We start from the raw sequence: 23,394 nt of genomic DNA, 5'->3' as shown, positions 1-23,394 counted from the left end.
TTCTTTTGAACTCCAAAACTAGACCTTCAGTGAAACGATTCAGTGATAAAGAACTGATAGTCTATGTGAAAATATTTATGAGTTCAGGTAATGCAGTTAGGGTGGAAAAATGGAAGGTTCTCCTTCTCCTCCCTCTCCCTCTCCTCCCTTTTCCCTCCCTCTCTCCCTTCCTTCTCTTTCTCTTCCTTCTCCTTCTTTTCCCCCTCCCCTCCCCCCTCCCCTCCCCCTTCCCCTCCTCCACTTCCTCTCCTCCTCCTTCTCCTCCTCCTCCTCCTCCTCCTCCTCCCCTATCCTCCTTTTCCTTTTCTTTCCTTCTCCTTCTCCTACCTCTCCCCTCCTCCTTCTCTTTCTTCTTCTCCTTCTCCTCCCCACCGTCTCCTCCTCCTCCTCTCCCCTACTTCTCCCCTCCCCCTTTTCTTTTCCTTCTCCTTTTCCTTCTCCTTCTCTTCCTCATGCTCTCCTTCTCCTGCCCCTCTCCTTCCCCTACCTCTCCCCCCTCCTCCTCCTCCTCCTCCAAATTTATAGCTGCAACTTGTGGCAGGGAATTCCACAGGATAATTAGGCAGAGAGTAAGTGGAGCTGTTCCAAGCCTGATTACTGGATTTCCTGAATTGGCACACTGATAGGCATCTTCCTTTGTCTGGTGTCAGCATCCTTCCTTCCGCCTGAACCTGATTTTAAAATCCTCCTCCTTCCTTATGCCCATCCTGAGATCAGCTGTGCCAATTCCCTTGGACGCAGGGAGAAAAGTCTGTCCGCAATCTGTCCTTCCACCTTCTGATTTGCGTGCGTCTGCTCTCTCTCTCTCTCTCTCTCTCTCTCTCTCTCTCTCGAGAGAGAGAGAGAGAGAGAGAGAGAGTTGTGTGACTTTGGGCCAGCTCCTCATGATCCCCAGATTAGGAGGTTCAGCCCCAGGGATTCTTTTGTTTGTGTGTTGCCCGTCTCCAGAGCATTGAATAAATGATGAATGACAGAGGTCAGGCAGCAACTAAGCCTCCACAGGGAAGGCAGCTCCTGCTGGCTGAACACGGCTTCCCACTTAGCAGTAGTGTGTACAGATCTCTGCGCTGAGATTTTCCAAGATTTTTCCCCCCCCTCCTTGAGTTGCGTCCACCTCCCTTCTTCCTTCCTTCCTTCCTGCTTGGCTGGGCTTTTGAGAGGCGTCCTATTTCCTGGAGCAACTTTCAAGATGGTTAAGTTTACAAGAGCACCCGGCCAGGCCTCTGGAGAAGCCTTCTTCTGCTTGGGCAGTCAAGTGTGCCAAGCCTGGCTGTTTTTCTCCACCTCGGCATGAGCCGCAACACTATGAGTCAGTGCGCCAGCTCCTGAAATAATAATGAAGAAATGCTGGGGGCTTGGGAAGGACAGAAGCGAGGAACCCGGTTTTGGAGGTGGGGGCTGGGGGGAGGAGAAGACACCGAGTCCCTCACCTTCTGCAGAGGCCGTATCCTGTAGGCTTGGCATTTAAGGACAATGGGTGGGTGGGGTGAAGGGCCGATGGGTCGGACGCTGCCAGTTTCTCTTCCTTGTGATTTGCCCACAACTTAGAATAGATCAGGGGTCTCCAACCTTGGTCCCTTTAAGTCTTGTGGACTTCAACTCCCAGAGTCCCTCAGCCAGCTTTGCTGGCTTTGCTGGCTGAGAGACTCTGGGAGTTGAAGTCCAAAAGTCTTAAAGGGACTAAGGTTGGAGACCCCTGGAATAGAGACCCAAACTGGGTGTCCTCCAGTTATAACTTATATAGATTGTCAGCCATAGCAGGCTTTTAAGCTGGTGGTTGGTAATGCCAGAAGGTTTGATACAAAATGTTGGAGGGCTATTAGAATAACAATTAAAAAAAACAACCCAGCATAAAACAGGGGTCCCCAACCTTTTGGACCTCAGGGATCACTAAATTCATAATTTTAAATCCCATGGCCCATTAATATGATCTGCCGAATGACTGGCTGGGTGGGTGTGGCTAGGTGGTCATGTGACTGGGTGGGTGTGGCCAACTCCTTGCCTCCCCGCCCGGGCTCCTTAGGTCCCCAACAGGAAGCAGTCGTCGGAGCTAAGCAGCCACCATGAGAAAGAATTGGCAAAACAGCTCAGTTCAAATTGGATCTGACTGAGAAGGAGGCTCAGTAGAAGCACCTCACTGAGGACTAAGAGCATAGGCTTTCCAAGCAGAGGGAAGACCTGTGGGAATGCAAGGCCACCTACAAGCGCCTGGAGGCTCAGCGGGCTGAGATGGTCAGCCAGTTCCAGGCCATAATGCAGTCCCACTGGAACAAGGCCCTCCAGTTCTTCGTCACCAGTGGCACGTCCCTCCAGCCTTCTCCCACACCAGGAGGCCGAAGCAGACCCCAAGTCAGAATTTCTGCCCCCCTCTGCCCCATACAAAAAGACCCCAAAGGGGGAGATTCTCTGCAGCAACACAAACATTCATTGCACGTATCCATCCCAGTGGCCGTAGTTTGAGGACCCCTGATTTAGTGCAATATTAAAAATGCAAATAATTTTTCTGCGGACCACCAAAATTTTTCATGGACACCAGTTGGTGACCGCTGATCTAAAACACTTAAATCCAGAATGTAGAGGCTTCCCAGCATACATCTTGGTAAGCATGTTATAAAATGGATACTCCTGCAGCAATCTATAATTTCCCCCCTATTGTGTGGTTATGTTGCTTTCGCCCAGGCAGCCTATCTTATGCACAGTTCCATCATGAGTGTATCAGACTTAATGCGGGTTTTTTTTCAACCTAATAGTGTCTCAAATTTCCAGCATGCATCCATCCATTTTTTGCCAATTTATTAGAATTGCTTTCATTACTGTTTAGCATCGTTTTGGGATTGTGTTAGCATATATTATTTATTTTTGGGTGGATGCTGGTTAAGAATAACTGGGAGGGTAACTGTCAGTGGAGTTAACCACATTTCATCAGTGGGAGTTTAGATTACAGATATATGTTTTGAAGAACTGGGGTTTTCTTTTTGCTTTGGAGTTAGTGAGGAGTTATTTATTTGTTAGATTTGTTAGGAATCATACCTATTCGTTACACCTCCAGTTTTTTGAGTGACCCTTTAAATCAGGGGTCTCCAAACTTGTTCACTTTAAGACTTGTGGACTTCAACTTCCAGAGTTCCTCAGCCAGCGAAGTGGCCAAGGTTGGAGACCCCTGATTTAAATAAATACCTACCTCCCAGCTCTGCTCTCTTCAATCTTTGTAGATTTCTTCTTGCCTTCCCCTGATGCTTTGCTTATGTAATGCAGGGAAGCCAACCTTGTACAATATTTCCAAGGTCCAGCTAATCTTCCTTCTTCACCCACAGGAAGCTTCATTGAGTAGTTGATGCTTCTGGATCATGTCCTCAATGCTTCAGGAACCAAAGAGCATGTGCAGTTCACTTTTAAACTGTTCCATTCAAAAGAGGAAGAGATCACACATGTTGGGTGAGAGCAGGGCAGGCACATGCCAAAAGGCTTTTCCTGTGCGTCTTTGCTTATCCATAAAGGGTGATAAGGAACCTTTTTGCTTTTAGCATCACCTCAATGTGAGAAAGTTGCTAATGGATGTCAAGAATCAAGCAACAGTCATTCAAAGCGTATGCAATATTACCCTAGACTCAGTGGTGGGCTGCTACCAGTTTGCCCTGGATCGGGCAAACCAGTAGCGGTGGCAGCGGCAGGTTCCGCCCACCTGCCCGGACATCTCTGCACATGCTCAAGTGAACCAGTAGCGATGGGATTTGAAACCCACTACTGCCCAGACTGATGTCTCAGAAAGTTGCTGGGTCGCTTTGTCTCTAAAAAGCTGCAACTAGACTTTGTTAAATGCTTACACACGCCCACAAAAAAGTATCCGTGGGTTGCATTTCTATAAAATATTTTGGCTTGCAATTTGGTTTCAGTTGCCTCAACCCAGCTCACATGTGGAACAGATGTGCCAATATTCAGATCATTTTTCATGCAGCAAAGAAGAGCTAACTATCTTTAGGATGTCTTTCCCAAGGTCTAATCTAAAGCTGTTTCCTAAAGTGTCCAATTCCATAGTTCTAGTCTTATAATCTCCTTTTGGAACAACAGAATCAAACCCACTCCCATGCTTTCGCCCTCCTATTTGAAATATTTGAAGTCTGCTGACAAGCCCTTCCTTCCCTCCCCTCCCCTTCTCTCCCTCCCTTCTTCTCCTCTCCCTGCCCCTCCCTTCCTTTCCCCTCCTTTCTCTTCGTCCCTCGCCTCCCCTTCCTCACTTCTCTTCACCAAATAGTCAAGTATTTTCAGCCGTAGTTCTTAATTCTTGATTTCCAGTTCTTGCTCTGCGCTAGCTCTCCTGATAGGAATATGCTCCAATTTGCCCAAATCTTCAAATGCAGTGCCCAAAATTGAGCGTAAAACCAGCAGTTCACCCAGTGGTGAAATCCAATTTTTTTTTACTACCAGTTCTGTGGGCATGGCTTGGTGGGCGTGGCAGGGGAAGGATACTGCAAAATCCCCATTCCCTCCCTGCTCCTAGGGGAAGGATATTGCAAAATCTCCATTCTCACCCCACCCTGGGGCCAGCCAGAGGTGGTATTTGCAGGTTCTCCAAACGACTCAAAATTTCCGCTACCAGTTCTCCAGAACCTGTCAGAACCTGCTGGATTTCACCCCCGAATTCACCGTATGGAGTAACTACGTATGAAACCAAAAGCAGTTGTTTAGCCTCAATGGCTTTTGACCAGTGACTAATTTTCTATGTGTGTCTATCAACTGTCCCAGTAACTCTATGCGAGAGTTGAGGGTCATATGAATCCATCTAACCAGGCTGCAAGACTACATTGTCTCAAAGCATCAATGCCACATTCAGAATGCAACAGCATTGAGAGAGGAATCTTATTTCAATGCTAAAAAAAGCGCCTCCCTTAACAGGACCCTGTTAACCCTTTAATTTGGGGTCAAACCGGGGCGACTGGATGGAGCTGAATCACTCATGAATCTATTCGATTCAGGATTTTGTTTTCCAAAGTAACCATCCTCTTTAAGAGGTTGAGAGCAGGGGTAAAATGCTACCAGTTCGGACCGGCTTGGCTGAACTGGTAGCGATGGCGGCGGCTGGTTCGGAGAACGGGTAGCGATGGCAGCGTGAGGCTCCGCCCACCCACCCGTTTGTCGTTACTTCCTGGTTTTAACCAGGAAGAAACCTGTTTTTTACCCTCTGTGCATGCACAGAGGGTCCAAGCGCGCATGTGACGCACACGGCACATGCACTTCCGAACCGATAGGGAAGGTAAGTAGATTTCACCCCTGGTTAAAAGGCAGGCATGGAGGCACCTATCTTTTATTTATTTATTTATTTATTTTATTTTGTCACAACAATATATGTAGGTATCATACAAAAGATTATATAGTATATAAACACATATATGAGTAAATATAAGGAGGTATAAGCATATATATAGGAAGAAGAAAAGAAAAACAATAGGACAGGAACGGTAGGCACGTTTGTGCGCTTATGCACGCCCCTTATCCTACCCTATCCTATCCCTACCCTATCCTATCCCTTATTCTACCCTTTTCCATAACATTCTGAATTCACAACATCATCTCCAAACGTGGTTCCATTTAGATGAAATTATTTTATCATGGTTGATGGCTACTGGCAGGGTAATCATCTATGAATTTGTTGGGACTGAGCCAGTGGCGATAATCACATCTTCTGGCAGTAAATTCCATAAGTTGTGTGTTGTGGGAAGAGGGATTTGCATTAGTCTGTTCTGAATCTGCTATTTATCACCCTCCCCTCAATTTGGAGTCTTAATGTTATGGGGAGGGGGGTGGAGAGAGAGAGAGAGAGAGAGAGAGAGAGAGAGAGAGAGAAGAGTGTTTTTCTTCACCATCAATAATTTTTATAAATAGGCCAGCCTCACCATTAGGCAAACCGAAGTAGCCCCTTTGATGTGATACAGGAGAATAACAGCAAATTATGAGTAAGCCTCAGCTGCTCTCCCACCATCTGGAGAAGACTTTCCATTACAACTAGGAAGTGTCACTCCCAGAAGTGCCTGTCCCTGTGATTGCCCAATGAGGGTTCCTTTGAGAGTCCTCACAACAGTGTCTTACAAAAGGGTCTACAAAAACTTGCTGGGGCCAACTTCAATCAATCAATCAGAATAAAGCTGTAAGGGACCTTGGAGCAGTGCTGGAATTCAGGGTTTTTTTTACTACCGGTTCTGTGACTGTGGCTTGGTGGGCATGATGTGGCTTGGTGGGTGTGGCAGGGGAAGGTTACTGCAAAATCCCCATTCCCTCCCCACTCCTGGGAGAAGGATATTGCAAAATCCCCATTCCCATCCCACTCTGGGGCCAGCCAGAGGTGGTATTTGCTGGTTCTCTGAACTACTCAAAATTTCTGCTACTGGTTCTCCAGAACCTCTCAGAACCTGCTGAATTTCACCCCACCTTGGAGATCTTCCAGTCCAGCCCCCTGCTCAAGCAGGACACCCTATACCCCTGATGGTGAACCTATGACATGTGTGCCACAGGTGGCACATGTAGCCATATTAGTGGGCACGCAAGCTCAGCTCCGGCGTGCATGTGCACGCTGGCCAGCTGATTTTTGGTCCTTCCGGGTCCACCAGAAGTAGGGAAACAGGCTGTTTCCTGTCTCTGAAGGGCCTGGGTGGTGGTGGGGAAGGCCTCTTTCTCTCTCTCACCTGGCTCCAGAGCCTCTCTATGAGTCTGGGGAGGGCAAAAACAGCTTCCCCACCCCACTAGGCCCTCTGGAGACCAGAAACAGCCTGTTTCCCAAATTTCAGTTGGTCAGGAAGTGACTTTTTTGCTGTTCCCAGCCTCGAGAGCCTCTCTAGGAGTCTCTGGAGGCTGGGGACAGCAAAAAAGTCACTTCCTGCTCAACCAGAAGTTGGGAAACGGGCTGTTTTTGGCCTCTGGATGGCCTCCGGTGGTGGTGGTGATGGTGGTGGGGAAGGCTGTTTTCATCCTCCCCAGACTCATAGAGAGACTTTGGAGCCAGGTGAGAGTGAAAAAAGGGCCTACTGGGCCATCGCCTATCAAGAGTGGAGAGGAGCGGGGGGGAAGCAGGGGGTCACGCACACATGCGTGGGGCGGGGCACATAGAATGATGGGTGTGGGCACTTGCGTGTGCAACCCCCCCGCCCCCTCTTCCTGACACGTGATGGCAAAAAGGTTAGTCATCACTGCCCTATACCATTCCTTTAACAGGTAGTCTTTGACATACGACCGCAATTGGGTCCAGGATTCCCACTGCTAAGCAAGCTGGTTCTTAAGTGAATTGTGTCTGAATTTGCGACCCTTTTAGCCACGGTTAAACAATTTGCTGCAGTTGTTAAGTGAATCATGTGGTTGTTGCAAATGGTGATTACGTGACCCTGGGATGTTGTATCCATCATAAATGCATCAAAAGGGAAAGGGGGGGTCTTAAAATGCCTAATTTAAAATTGTATTATGAAGCAGTTGTTTTATCATTAATTACTGATTGGATTAATTTAACTGAGGAAAGAGTTCTGAATATAGAAGGTTATGGTTTGTTATATGGGTGGCATGCCTATTTATTATATGATAAGAAAGTTGATAAAATATTTAAAAATAATATAATTAGAAATGCATTATTGAGGGTTTGGAGGAAATATCAATACAAATTAGATGGAAAGATTCCAATATGGGCAAACCCGAGACACATGATAGAAAATATAAATATATATCAAAAGATGGAGGTAGTTACTTATAAAGAACTTCTTTGTATGGAAAAGGGGGAGTTACAATTAAAATCTAGAGAAAAGATGGGGGAAGAAGGGAAAAATTATACATGGTTCCAATATGGACAACTACAAGCTAGATGGAAATTAGATCAAAAAATAGGTGTTAAGCAAATTGAGGATAATTTGTTAAAACAAATGAGAGATCAAGGTCAACAGCATATTAAGAGGTTGTATAATGTATTAGTAGAAATAGATTCAGAGACTGATTTGGTTAAGGATTGTATGATTAAGTGGGCACAAAATTTTCAGCAACCAATAATGTTGGAAACTTGGGAAAGAATTTGGGTGAGGAATGTTAAATTTACACAAGCGCAAAATATGAGAGAAAATTTTATAAGATGTTTTATAGATGGCATTTAGACCCCCAAAAATTGTCATGTATGTATCCTAATGTACAGGCTAAATGCTGGAGATGTGATTGTGAAGATGCTACTTATTATCATATATGGTGGACTTGCAAAAAAGTTAAAGCATTTTGGATTAAAGTATGGTGGATCATGCAGAATATTTTGAAAAGAAGATTAAGTTTACCCCGCAGTTCTTTTTACTAGGAATAATTATGGATTGTACAGCTATAGAGACTAAATTGATTCTGAACTTAATAACAGCCGCAAGACTTTTGATTGCTCAATATTGGAAGAAAGAAGAATTACCTACAATTGAAGAATGGACTCTTAAAGTATCAAATCTGGCAGAAATGGCAAAAATTTCTGCTTACTTGAAAGACTATACACAAGAAAAATATATTTTAGAATGGAAAATGTGGATTGATTATATTCAAAATAAGTATCAGATAAAAAAATATCAAATAGCATATGAGTAAATTTAGGAATAAATTTGTATTAGATATATTTTTGAAGGAGAGGGGAATTGAGAGTGTGAATAAGCGTGGAGAGACTAGAGATTATAATTTAGGAATTATTTTAGATTATGATTGTTAGTTTTGATACCCTGCATTTTGTTCTGGGAAGTCGGGTGGGGGTGGGGGTAAAGGGGAAGGGAATTGGGGGGTTGAGGTTAGTGATGGAGTGATGGTTAATGTACAGGGATTATTGAAGATGTATAAATATAATTAATGTAGGGTCGGGTCTGACCAGTTGCCATTTTAGAACGGTGGGGAGGGAAAAAAGAGAGAGTAGGAGGTAGGAAAGAGGAGAAGAGGAAGGAAGAGGGGTAGAAGAGGGAGAAGAGTGTAGGGTGGAGGGAGGAGAGGAGGTAGATAAGAGAAGGAGAGGAAGGTTTGGAAAGTAAAAGAAGGTAGAAGAGGGAAGAAGGTTAAAAAGGGGGGTGGTGACTGGGCAGGCCTGACTAATTGTATATAACTGTACATTGGATGAATTATTTGATAAGATTGTAAAAATAAAACTTTTTTATAAAAAAAAAATAAAAAAAAATAAATGCATCAAACTCACCGCGGGGGGCAACTCGCTGAGGGACAGGAGTTACACTAATGTCAAGGAAATCTTTTCTTTCATCCTTCTATTCCATTATTTCCTAATGGAATAGAAGGATGAAAGAAAAGATGCCAAAGGAGGGACAAAATGAAATGTGAATGACAACAATTAAAATAATTCTTAAATTATTTTCATTAATTAAACTGAATGATTGAATTGTGCCCCGGTGAATTGTCCTGCAGCGCACTGGCCATGGCAAGTTGGCTATGGAAAGTTGTCCCATTCAGTACAAAGGACTGTGCTAGATTTTCTGGGCTCCCCCTGTTTGAAGCTTGTTCTATCTTCAAGTATATGTACAGTACCTTGTTCCATTTGATCCGTACAAATAGAGCACTGAACAAATCAACAAGGAGGTCTCACCTGAGGCACAAATAGGTAAAGAAAGTTAAAGGTTTTCTCTGCCCAGTCATGTCTGATTCTAGGGGGCAATGCTCACCTCTGTTTTTTAGCCGAGGGAGCCAGCATTGTTTGAAGACGCTTTTGTGGTCATGTGGCCAGCAGGATTATATGCCGAGCAACATTATTACCTTCCCACAGAAGTGGTACCTATTTATCTATTCGCATGTCCATGCTTTCAAACTGCTTGGTTGGCAGGAGCTGCGGCAAGTCACAGGAGCTCACCCCATCACGTGGTGCTTGGGTCTTGAACCTGGTCTGTCAGCTTTCCAGGTGACAAGCTCAGTGTCTTTAACCGCTGAGCCATGGGCAGAAATGACCAGCCTCAAACCGTCATTCTTTGGACCCACGATGCAAAGATCTAGCTCTCTTGGGAAGTCTATAATGCTGAGAAAAGTGGAAGGAGGGAAAAGAAGAGGCTGATCAGCAGCAAGGTGGATTTATTATGCATTTACTTAATTTGTATCCCGCCTTTATTATTTTTATATACAACTCAAAATGGCAAACATATCTAATATTTCTTCCTCCTCCTATTTTTATGGACTCCATTATTATAGTGATGAGTGCACCATTCGTAGACTTGAAGAATCAGATTGAGAACAGATCCTGCTGGAAAAGGTCTAGCTATGTGGCTACTAAAAATCAACACTCGCTAAATGGCCCACAATAGCAATAGCACTTATATATCACTTCACAGTACTTTGCAGCCCTCTTTAAGCGGTTTACAGAGTCAGCATATTGCTGTTGTGACCTATGCCCAAGTAGTTATTACCAGACACAATCAGTTCTAAACAAACATATTTTATTAGAACAGCTGAGACTTACTTCATTCTCATCTTAGTCCAAATTAATTCCAAAACAAATCCTTCAGAAAAAGTCCTTCGGCCTTATCACAAACCTTTGTCTTCTTTGGCATCCTGCCAAAGGCTTTTCTTGGCAAAGCTGCACGAAGTTCAGAAGCAAGAGATGCCGACTAGAAACAAATGTAGCAATGTTGCTTTCCTACAAAGAGCCCAAGAGCTGTTGCTGCGGGAGGGGCCAATCATCTCCTGGCCTTACTCCCAAGTCGTCCTTTTTGCTTTAGCTGCTCTTGCCTTCTGGCACCTCTTCGCATGCATGCACTAGGAACAGGCTCCTCCTGTTCCTCTGCCTCTCTGCTGTCCGCCTCTGCATCGCTCCTAGATGGCCCTGGCCCTATCTCTGCCTCTAATGCAGAGCTCTCATCCGGGCCTTCCCCTGACTCCAGGACTGGCCGATTGTCCTCCCTAGCCTCATCACTATCCTACTCTGCTGCCAGCTCAGCAGGCCGCTTGTGGACCATAACAATTGCCCACAGCAATCTGAGTTCTCATTTCACCGACCTCGGAAGGATGGAAGGCTGAGTCAACCTTGAGCCTGGTGAGACTTGAAGTGCCAAACTGCCAGCGGTCAGCAGAAGTAGTCTGCATTCTAACCACTGCTCCACCACAGCTCAACAATCAATATTTGTTGGGCATCCGCCTTGTTACAGCACAGAGGACTGACTCCCCATGCTGATGTCTCCATCTGAATGACTGTATTATCATGGTCCTTGTATCCTTCTCATGCTTCCTCTCCCAGACGGAGCCCCTTTTATGTACAGCAATACAATTTCTGCATCACTGTCCAGCTTTGTAATGAACTAATTGACTTTGGGATTAGCATTATGGGATTTGTGCAGTTCCAGAAGTGCTGCACTTTATCAATCAATAATGCCTCATCAATCTTATTAGTATATGGTTGTTGTCCTCCTTCAGTAATTGACGCACAATAAAATACATAGAACTGTGAAACATTTTAGCAGCTTGAGCTCTTGAGCAGTGGGAAATCTTACATTTGTAACATCGGTGTTGTGATGAATGTGTACAATTTCATTTCCCTTGCTCTGTTTCATCATGCTAGCTGCCCACAGCACATCCATTGATTGGAATTATTCAGATTTCCTTCTCGTCTGTCCTCCAACGTGCTTGCATTCTTTCCAACTGGGAACTCTTCCTTAGGCACTCTTTCTAAAAGTCATTTCTGAGGTATTGAACAACATCTGAATCAGCCCTGCTCCCTGCAGAATTCCACTCTCATTTAGAAATAGATTGTTTCCCACAAATCAGCATCTTGCGTGTCCTCTTTGGGAGTTGCTTTTTGCCCATCCATTATACCTGTAATGTGTTGAGCAGAGTCAAAAGCCTAGCAGTCTGTCCCCACCCACTCCTTCCCCTATTTGAAACTGGCTTTCAGGTGAAAAGTAGTTTAGTCTGGCATGAATCATTTGTGCTTAATAAAGCCATGCGGGCCGCTGGTAATTTCTCCATTTTCTCTAACTGCTGATACATTAAGGTTGCAGCCCAGCTTCATCAAAATCAATAGGAGTCTTGCCATGGACGCCAGTTGGATATGGATTGCAGTGCACCCTAATTCTATTTTCAGTTCCACTAAATATATTCCAAAGTACAAAAGCTGAGCTAACAGAGCTATAATTTTGTAGGTTTCTGACCTTTTTATTTAAAGCTTCTGGCTCAGTATTTGTCCTCCGGTTTCCTAGGGATGTGCCAATTCCCCATGCGTTCCCAAGTAATAGAACCTTTATGACATCTAATTCCCCTAATTTCCCCAGTTTTCCTGCCTTCTCTTTTCTTTTTCTCCTCCCCTCATTTCTTCTTCTTCCTTTCCTTTTTGCCTTCCCCTTAGCCCTTCGAGGTAGCCCAGACACGAAACCAATAATATGAGTGCTAGCTCTACTTTTATTGTATTACAGAATCACCCAAGTCTGAAAACTGCTTTTCTCCTCCTTGCCTTCCCTTTCCAAAGAAGTAAGAAAACTCGCTTCTGAGATGCTTCCTATGTCCCATTTCTTCTGTGGGCTAAGATGCCTCTTATCTGTCATTGTCCTGGCTGCGGCTCTTCCTCCTCTTGTCACTCAAGGATAGCAATAAAGGAGAATGTTTGCAGTTCAGGGTTGAAATGAGGGATCCTTGGTGCTCTCTGAGCTTGGTGGTTTTCTTGAAGAGATTTCATTATCCAATCTAGGTAACATCAGAAGTGTGGTTTGCTCTCAATTTATACTCTCGTGGAGGGGTCAGCAACCTTAAACACTCAAAGAGCCACAAAGGTCCTAATCGGAAGCCCCCCATTCAATTCTGTAGCCGACCGGAAGTCCAGTTCCCCCACCATAGAGTCTCCTCCTAGCACGGCATCCTTTTTCCTCTACCTGTCCTAACCAAAAGCCTTATCAATTGTGGAGCCAACTGGCGACAGGGAGCCGCAGCAGAGGGATGAAAGAGCCACATGTGGCTCCAGAGCCGCAGGTTGCTGACTCCTGCTCTAGTGTCGTGCCTGTCAGTGTTGGTGGGAGTGGTCTGGGGGGGGGGTTCTTTGGTTGAGCTGTCAGCTTGCTTGGCAACAATACCTAGATTGGGGAATTGTTTACTTCTTGATCGTTGGTCTGAAGTTAATCTTGGTGTTACTCTCTGCTCATCTGGGTGTTGATTGCTGGTGGGGGAGGTGTTTTGGTCTTTTTGCAGCCTTTTTGGGTTGTTGGTTATTTCCTTTGCATAGTCTGCACAGTCACTTCTGCACAGAAGAGGAAGATATATATTGTTTATATCTACGTGTCTGTTGATGGGCGATTTGTCAGCGTGCCAGGCCACTGGACTTATCGAGCATTTTTGGACTAGGATGCTCATGATTTCCCTTGGGTTAAGTCTGCCCATGAAATTAAGGAGTTTTCATCATGCCTTCTGACTGCTAGTTGGCTCTGCCTGTTTGTCCTAGGAAAAGGTAAAGGTTCCCCTCGCACATACGTGCTAGTCGTTGCCGATTCTAGGGGGCGGTGCTCATCTCCATTTCAAAACCGAAGAGCCAGTGCTGTCTGAAGACGTCTCCGTGGTCATGTGGCTGGCACATGACCCTATTTTTTCTACTTGCATTTTTACATGCTTTCGAAACTGCTAGGTTGGCAGAAGCTGGGACAAGTAACAGAATCTCACCCCGTTAGGCGGCGCTAGGGATTCAAACCGCTGAGCTGCCGACCTTTCGATCGACAAGCTCAATGTCCTAGCCTCTGAGCCACCGCGTCTTTGGTTTGTCCTACCTGGTGACTATTTTGTTTTTGTTTTATTTTATTTTGTTTTTGTTTTATTTATTTGATTTGTCCTACTGGAGACTATGGCAGTCATTGCACTAAAGGTTGTAGATGACTCCTGTTTTTTCTTCTGGGATTGCTGAGACTTTTGGTTCACTTAGGAGACAGTTTTATAACCAATGTACAGTGTGTGAAGTTTTTTTTTAAAGGAAAATAATCCCTTTGGGTGAAAATAATAAAACAACAAAACAAAACAAAGCAAAACAAAACAGCCAGATGCACAAAGGCGAATATTAATAGAGCGAGATCAAGGGATGACCACAACCATGCACACAGATCTCCAAAGAAAATTAACAAGGTCCCTGCTACAGATTGAAACCAAATTCAGTCCTGTGAGATTGGTGCGACTGGCTAGTTTGGAGGATTAAAAGATGTGGTTGTTTTTTCCCTGACTGTATTTGTGAAAACTGGAGCAAAGCTGGTGTTTTCTTTGCAGTGGTTTAGTTCTGCTAAGCTTGCAGCCAGCCCATTCCCCCAGGGGATAGAAGCAGTAATGGTATTCAACCGGTTCGCACCACTTCAGGTGAACCGGTTGTTAAATTGCTGGCTGGCCCCTCCCATCCCCGCCCCTTCCAGTAGTCCCCATGTGGTCCGTTTTTGCTCCCAGGGGGCTGCAGGGAGGCCTACTAGGCCCAAAATGGGGTGTGTGGAGATGCGGCATGGCCCCCCCCCCGTGGCCCATTTTTGCTCCCAGGGGGCTGCAGGGAGACCTACTAGGCCCAAAATGGGGCATGGGTTTTTTGCTCCCAGGGGGGTGCAGGAGGCCGAGTGCTGCCCATCACATCCCCTGGCCAGGCCCACCAGGTGCAGGCCAGGGATAAAATGCTCCCGGTTTGGACCGGATCTCCCGATCTGGTAGTGATGGTGGCAGGTGGTTCGGAGAACCGATAGCAAAAATCCTTGTCCCCCCTCTGCCCCAGCTGAGCTGTGTGATCATCAGACGTTTTTTGTTTTACTTTTAAAAGCATTTTTTCTTCGGCTGAAAAAATGCTTTTAAAAGTTAAAAAAAAAGCCTCTGATGATCGCGCAGCTCAGCTGGAATCGTCAGAACCCTTTAAAAGCTTTTTGTCCTCTGGAGATCCCAGCTGAGTTGCCTGATCATCATAGGCTTTTAAAAGCATTTTTTTACAACCTTTTCAGCTGAACAGGTTGTAGAAAAAATGCTTTTAAAAGTAAAAAAAAAAGAAAAAGTTGGCCACCCCCATTCAGTCACATTACCCACCACCACCACCAAGCCACGCCCACAGAACCGGTAGTAACAAATTTTACATTTCACCCCTGGGCCAAGCCCACCCAGCCAGTCATTAGGGCAGAGAACCGGTTGTTAAATTATTTGAATCCCACCACTGGATAGAAGCCTTGAGGCCCGCCTCTGCTGACCCTTGTCCCCATCACCAATATGTTAGCTTCTACTTCCAGGGCTTTTAAATGAAATGAAGGGATGCTTGGATTCTCTTCTCTTCTCTTCTCTTCTCTTCTCTTCTCTTCTCTTCTCTTCTCTTCCCTTCCCTTCCCTTCCCTTCCCTTCCCTTCCCTTCCCTTCTCTTCTCTTCTCTTCTCTTCTCTTCTCTGATAGCTTTCCATCATAGAAGAGGGGATAGGTGAGTAAACTAGCAATTTATTTTATTTCAATTTTGCATGGATAGGAGAATGGAGGAAGGTTTGTTATTCTAAGACCCATAGTAACTTAGAATAGAATAGAATTTTTTTTTTATTGGCCAAGTGTGATTGGACACACAAGGAATTTGTCTTGGTGCATATGCTCTCAGTGTACATAAAAGAAAAGATACGTTCATCAAGGTACAACATTTACAACACAATTGATGGTCAATATATCAATATAAATCATAAGGATTGCCAGCAACAAGTTATAGTCATACAGTCATAAGTGGAAAGAGATTAGTGATGGGAACTATGAGACGATTAATAGTAATGCAGATTTAGTAAATAGTCTGACAGTGTTGAGGGAATTATTTGTTTTGCAGAGTGATGGCCTTCTGGAAAAAACTGTTCTTGTGTCTAGTTGTTCTAGTGTGCAGTGCTCTATAGCGTCGTTTTGAGGGTAGGAATTGAAACAGTTTATGTCCAGGATGTGAGGGATCTGTAAATATTTTCACAGCCCTCTTCTTGATTCGTGCAGTATACAGGTCCTCAATGGAAGGCAGGTTGGTGGCAATTATTTTTTCTGCAGTTCTAATTATCCTCTGAAGTCTGTGTCTTTCTTGTTGGGTTGCAGAACCAAACCAGACAGTTATAGAGGTGCAAATGACAGACTCAGAGTTAGAGACAGACTTAGAGACCCACTGAACAGTATTTTGCTTTTTGCATTATCCCATTGATCAGAACTGGGCATTTTATGGCCCCAAGGTCACATCTGGACCTTTGGCTCTCCCTGTCTGGCTTGCATGAGGTCAATCAAAAATTAGAAATCAATTGTAAATCAGTTATATATCGTGTATTCTTGCCAGTAGCAGGTAATCATAATCATATAATTTACTGCTTTTTATAAACTGATAAAATTTAAGTTGGGGATAAAATTAAGTGGGAGTGGGGGTGAGTACAGACACAAAGCGACCCACGCGCCTAACAGTGTGCGAATCTAATCTAATCCCTATAAATCAAAAATAGCAATAATATATTCAGGGTTAGTCCACTTGAGATTGTGATTTTATTCTATTTCAAAATGACTGGCTTAGTTCAGTGCAATACTTGTTTTGCAGCTGTCTTTCGCAGTACTCTTTTCAAATTTGGGTACTGTCCTCTTTGTAAACAAATTAGTAGTCTACGTGGACAGATTACCTATCTAGAATCTCAAATCTGTGCTCTCCAAGCAGAAATTAGGTGCCCAATTCAGCCATTCCATTCTACTGAGCTGCCGTGCCATCAGTCCCCTCTACCACAAAGATCCTGCAGAAGAAGGGCAGTATGGACAACCAAAGGTTCTGGCAGGGTGAGAGTTGTGAACCATAAACACAAAGCTTTTACAGTGTCCCAGTATAACAGTTATAGTGCCCTTGCTGACCTTAATAGGGACACTAAAATGACAAGTCAAGGTAGTTGTGATACTGATAACTCAAACAAGCAGGGGATCATGGTCCAAGATGAAGAACTTACTTTGGAAAGGGAAAAGTGTGAATCAGGTATTACAGATCGGTCACACAAGAAGAGCACAGTATCCAAAAAGAGAAGCCACCTTCTGATTGGTGATTCAATTGTAAGGGATGTAAATTTAGGAAAGGATATGGAGGTTTTGAAAGAGATCAGGTGTCTGCCTGTGCTATTGCCAGCAGAGACAAGAGGCGTATTCTTAAGTTAGTCAAGAATGCCAGTAAGGATTCTGATGTTGATGCTGTTATACATCTTGGCACAAATGATCTGTCCCAAAAGGATGTACTTTCTGTGCAGAATGATCTTCAGAGCTTGGGGTATGAACTTAGTAGTATAGGTTGTAGGCTTATCTTTTCAGAGGTTTTACCAGTATATAAGGAACAAAAAGGTAAAGGCCAACATGTAGTGGAGTTTAATGTGTGGCTAAAGGAGTGGTCTAAAAGGGAAGGCTTTGGTTTTATTAGTCACGATGTCTGCAACTGGTCCAATGAAAAACTGTACAAAAGAGATGGATTGCATCCATCAAAGAAAGGGACTGAGTTACTTAGCAATAAATTCACAGATTTTCTGGATAAACATTTAAACTGAACATCGGGGACAGAGAATTAATTGATACAGAACATTTCTGTCCCCAGCAATCCAAATTTAATAGGGTTATCAGTGCATGTAACATAGATGTCTGTGTGGGTAAGATTATCAGCCCTGCTGTCAAGCAAAACCAAGCATTTAATAGTGAATGCCATACCATGTGCACTAATCCAACAGGTGGCAAAAAGTAGGGGCAGTCAGGCACAACACAGGTTATGTAGACAGTAAACAGAAGGTCAATCAAAATGGACTCAAATATCTATACACCAATGCACAGAGTATGAGGAATAAACAGGGTGAATTAGAAATTCAAGTAAATGAAGGCAGATATGATATTGTTGCCATTACGGAAACTTGGTGGGATGAAACCCACAAATGGAACATACAGCTAGAGGGCTATAAATTATTTAAAAGAAATAGACCAAATAAAAGAGGAGGTGGAGTTGCACTATATATAAGAAATAACTACATCTCTACAGAAATAGAGCACAACAATGATGAAAATTATCTTGAATGCATTTGGGTCAATATTAAAGGGGGGGAAATGATATTGCCATAGGCATATACTATAGGCCACCCAACCAAACAGAGGAAGTAGATGAACTTTTTGCTAGTCAGCTAACTAAGGTATGTAGGAAGCACATCACAGTAGTAATGGGGGATTTTAACTACCCTGATATCAACTGGGAGACAAACTCTGCACCAAGTGGAAGATCCAACAGATTCCTAACAAATCTAGCAGACAACTTTGTTTCCCAAAAAGTAGAGAAGGCAACAAGGGGATCAGCCATATTGGACTTAATTCTCACTAACAGAGATGAAATGATAGAAGGTGTTGAAGCTACAGGAACCTTGGGGGCAAGTGATCAAACAATATTAGAATTTGACATTAAGCAAATACAAGTAGTAGAACAAAGTCAAACTAGAGTCTTGGACTTTAAGAGAGCTAATTTCAATAAACTTAGAGAGAGCTTGAAAAGGATTCCATGGATGAGAATCCTCAAGGGGAAAACAACTCAACAAGCTTGGGAAATTTTGAAAAGTGAGATTATAAAAGCCCAGTCTAGCACAATACCAATGAAGAAGAAAAATAATAGATCTCAAAAGAAACCAGCATGGATGCATAAAGAACTATCTGACAAATTGAAAGACAAAAAGGACAAGTATAAAAAGTGGAAAGAGAGGCAAATAACTAAGGCAGAATATCAGCAAATAGCCCGAGCCTGTAAAGATGAAGTGAGGAAAGCTAAGGCTCACAATGAACAAAGGCTAGTGACAAAAGTTAAAAATAACAAAAAAGGCTTCTTCCAACATTTTAAAAACAAGAAAAAAGTCAAGGAAACAATTGGCCCATTGCTGGGAGAAAGTGGCAAGAAGATGACAAGCAACAGAGAGAAAGCAGATCTACTTAAACTCATATTTTCCATCTGTCTTTACACAAAAGGAAAAAACAATCCAACCTATCAAAAACAGCACCACAAAAAACAGATTAGGAACACAAGTTAAAATAGGGAAGAAAATGGTAAGTGAACACCTGTCTACCCTAGAAGAGTTCAAATCACCAGGACCGGATGGATTACCCCCCAAAGTTCTAAAGGAACTGGCAGACGAGATCTCAGAGCCACTGAACTATATCTTTCAAGATCCTGGAGCACAGGGGAGCTGCCAGAGGACTGGAAAAGAGCTGATATAGTTCCCATCTTCAAAAAATGAAAAAAAAAAACAGATCCAGGAAACTACAGACCTATCGGCCTGACCTCAATACTGGGGAAGATTCTGGAAAAGATAATCAAGCAACGAATCACCGAACACCTAGAAGCAAACAAAGTAATAACCAAAAGCCAACATTGGTTTGTCAAAAACAGATCATGCCAGACTAATCTTATCGCATTCTTTGACAAAGTGACAAAATTAGTAGACCAGAGGAATGCTGTCGACATAATTTACTTGGACTTCAGTAAAGCATTTGATAAAGTAGACCATAAAGTAGGCCATCACTCTGCTAAACAAATAATTCCCTCAACACTGTCAGACTATTTACTGAATCTGCACTACTATTAATCGTTTCATAGTTCCCATCACCAATCTCTTTCCACTTATGACTGTATGACTATAACTTGTTGCTGGCAATCCTTATGATTTATATTGATATATTGACCATCAATTGTGTTGTAAATGTTGTACCTTGATGAACATATCTTTTCTTTTATGTACACTGAGAGCATATGCACCAAGACAAATTCCTTGTGTGTCCAATCACACTTGGCCAATAAAATTATATTCTATTCTATTCTAACCTACTACTAGATAAAGTAGAAAAATGTGGGTTAGACAGCATCACCACCAGATGGATTCGCAACTGGCTGACCAACTGCACTCAATGTGTAGTCCTCAATGGAACTACATCCACATGGAGGGAAGTATGCAGTGGAGTACCCCAAGGCTCTGTTTTAGGCCCAGTACTCTTCAACATCTTCATCAATGACTTGGACGAGGGGATAGATGGGGAACTCATCAAATTTGCAGATGACACCAAGCTGGCAGAATAGCCAACACTCCAGAAGATAGGCTCAAGTTATAGAAGGATCTTGACAGACTTGAACACTGGCCGCTATCTAACAAAATGAAATTCAACAGTGAAAAAAGTAAGGTTCTACATTTAGGCAAAAAACCCAAACAAAACGCACAGGTACCGTATATGTGGTACGGTACCTTGCTCAATAGTAGTACCTGTGAGAGGGATCTTGGAGTCCTAGTGGACAACCATTTAGATATGAGCCAGCAGTATGCAGCAGCTGCTAAAAAAGCCAACACAGTTCTGGGCTGCATAAACAGAGGGATAGAATCAAGATCATGTGAAGTGTTAGTACCACTTTATAATGCCTTGGTAAGGCCACACTTGGAATACTGCATTCAGTTTTGGTCGCCACGATGTAAAAAAAATGCTGAGACTCTAGAAAGAGTGCAGAGAAGAGCAACAAAGATGATTAGGGGACTGGAGGCTAAAACATATGAAGAACGGCTGCAGGAACTCGGTATGCCTAGTTTAATGAAAAGAAGGACTAGGGGTGACATGATAGCAGTGTTCCAGTATCTCAGGGGCTGCCACAAAGAAGAGGGAGTCGGGCTGTTCTCCAAAGCACCTGAGAGTAGAACAAGAAGCAATGGGTGGAAACTAATCAAGGAAAGAAGCAACTTAGAACTAAGGAGAAATTTCCTGACAGTTAGAACAATTAATAAGTGGAACGACTTGCCTGCAGAAGTTGTGAATGCTCCAACACTGGAAATTTTTAAGAAAATGTTGGATAACCATCTGTCTGAGATGCTGTAAGGTTTTCTGCCTGGGCAGGGGATTGGACTAGAAAGCCTCCAAGGTCCCTTCCAACTCTGTTGTTGTTGTTGTTGTTGTTGTTGTTGTTGTTGTTGTTGTTGTTCTGAGCAAAATTAAATTCAGCCTATTGGTTGGGTCCTCCAACACAGACCCAGTTTCTCAAATGGCCCCTTGGGAAAATTAATTGCCCACCCCTGCTATTGATCAAGGAAGGAGAGCATGGAATGGCTTATGGATGTTATCAGTCCTTTGAGACTGACGGAGTGAAGATAATGCAGATCAACTTCAAACTTTATTGTAAGAGTTTGGGATTCGAATAATTGAAATATGGAGTCTTTGGTGGTCTCAGAGCTTGGATGCTTGCTTCAGATATTTCATTACCCTATAATGTTGGAAGAAATATCCTTCTGGGTTCAGTTCCAAGTAGGGAGAAAGACCTGGGAAACATGGTGGCTGCTTGGAAAGATGGTTTTAATGGTGGACAGGATCACATGCCTTGAAGATCTTGGGCAAAGAAAAAAACAGGCAGAGATGCTGAGAGTGGCTGAGATTTTATGCCCTCTCTGGGCTTTTGAATTTGAGCTTGTATTCTGATTGGTTTTCGGACTCCCATGGGGCCATGCAGGGGTAACTTTGTAGGTTGTGTTTTTGAGTCTCAAGTTTGGTTGACTCTTGCTGGGTGATGATGTAATAAAAGGGCTTTGGGATTCCTATTATGACTCTGCTGAAGGAGCTAGATCTTTGTTATGTAGAGTAGACTGGCCCAGGCCTTAATGGCCCATTGACAAAGAGGAGCAGGCTTGAGTTTCTGCCTCCCTTTTAAGGGAAATATTCTGCTCTTTTAATATTTCCTAAAATATCTCATTTTCCTAGGAAAGGGGTAGGTTTTAACTTCCTACAATAGGTAACATCATCAAAGTGCAGAATTTGCAGGGAATGCCAGGGACTCTATAGTTGAATCCTGAGCTACATATATTCTCTTTTATTGGAGAGTGAAATATATCAGTGCTGTTAATCTCTCTCTTTTTTTACCAACCTAAACAAGATATTATTTTCTCGATGCCATTTAAAAGATTCAGTTGGGAGTACAGTCTCACATTTTATAAAAATATGCTTTCGGTAAAACCCAGTCTTAATGGACAACATTTCTGGTGTCCAAAGAGAACTAGCAAGAATCTGCCGTACTTTCTTAATGGTTTCCAACTAAGAAGCTATTTTGTGGAAGGTCCTCGATAGATACTTGGGAACAAAAAGGAAATTCTGTTATGTTTAGGTAGGAGAACCTCTTATTACAAGTGACATCAAAATATTGGGGTTCGTCATACCTGAAAAAGCCACAATCATATTTATCTTTCATTTTCTTTTCCAACCCCTAAATACAATTTTAAGAATCATTATAATGTCTATGGAAAGCCACAACTTTGGAAGCAGGAGAGCTGATCTTCTTGTTTATTTAGTGCAAAAATGACCAAAAAAACCCAACCCACCACCAAGAAGGAACTTCATTATATTTCACCAGATGAGGAAATTATCATTTAAATGAACATGTGTAACATTGTACAGCAGCTGGGAAAGGATCCTGTTGTTATATTGACTCCAGGGGTGAAATCCAGCAGGTTCTGACAGGTTCTGGAGAACAGGTAGCAGAAAGTTTGAGCAGTTCGGAGACTGGCAAATACCACCTCTGGCTGGCCCCATAGTGGGGTGGGAAATGAGATTTTGCAATATCCTTCCCCCAGGAGCGAGGAGGGAATGGGGATTTTGCAGTATCCTTCCCCTGCCACACCCACCAGCCACACCACACCACGCCCACCAAGCCACGCCCACAGAACCGGTAGCAAAGAAATGTGGATTTCACCACTGATTGACTCCTGTAATGTTGATTAATAAGGGTCCTCTACTGCTGCCTTGTGGATGACGTGTTCCATGATGGTTGGAGATCTTGCTTTAAGATTGTAAGGGGACAACAATTAAACTTTGGTTAGAAGACTATTTCTTTTGGTTTTCATGCAGGAAACCCACTCTGACAATCTGATTGTCCAGAGCATTTGCTTTTTCTGCCTTCAGTTTGACCGAGACTGGAAAGAATGGATTTTTCCTTTCTTTATGAGCAAGCGGGGAGTCCCTTGGTCCATGGGTCTCCAACCTTGGCAACTTTAAGACTTGTGGACTTCAACTCCCAGAGTTCCTCAGCCAGCAAAGCACCCCCCCACACCCCCGTTTTTCCTCCCAGCAGGCTCTGCTAGCCAAACCAAAAATGTACTCTCCCCCCTGTTTTTTGGTTTGGCTAGCAGAGCTTGCTGGGAGGAAAAATGGACTCTCCCCCACCCCATTTTTTGGCTAGCTCCCAGCTGAGCTGCGCGATCATCAGAGGTTTTTTTTTTTTACTTTAAAAGCATTTTTTCGGCTGAAGAAAAAATGCTTTTAAAAGTAAAAAAAAACCCTCTGATGATCACGTGGCTCAGCTGGGCATGGGGAGGGGGGCACAGATTTTTGCTATCAGTTCTCCGAACCACCCACTGCCATCGCTACTGGATTGGGCGATCTGGTCCGAACCGGGAGCATTTCACCCCTGCTAAGGACAGTGGTGGGACTTGAATA

The 23,394-nt window shown here is 43.5% G+C and overlaps 1 protein-coding gene across 1 annotated transcript in view; it reads left to right on the top strand.

Annotated features, from left to right (window-relative positions):
• The window catches only part of GABBR1 (gamma-aminobutyric acid type B receptor subunit 1), a 238,597-nt gene that overhangs the window by 22,422 nt on the left and 192,781 nt on the right, over window positions 1-23,394 (top strand). The gene's annotated exons all lie outside the window — the stretch shown is intronic.

Source organism: Ahaetulla prasina, chromosome 2 (genome assembly GCF_028640845.1).
Source record: "Ahaetulla prasina isolate Xishuangbanna chromosome 2, ASM2864084v1, whole genome shotgun sequence".
NCBI lineage: Eukaryota > Metazoa > Chordata > Lepidosauria > Squamata > Colubridae > Ahaetulla > Ahaetulla prasina.
Note: the sequence above shows the minus strand (reverse complement) of the source record. Positions and strands in the feature narration are given on the sequence as shown.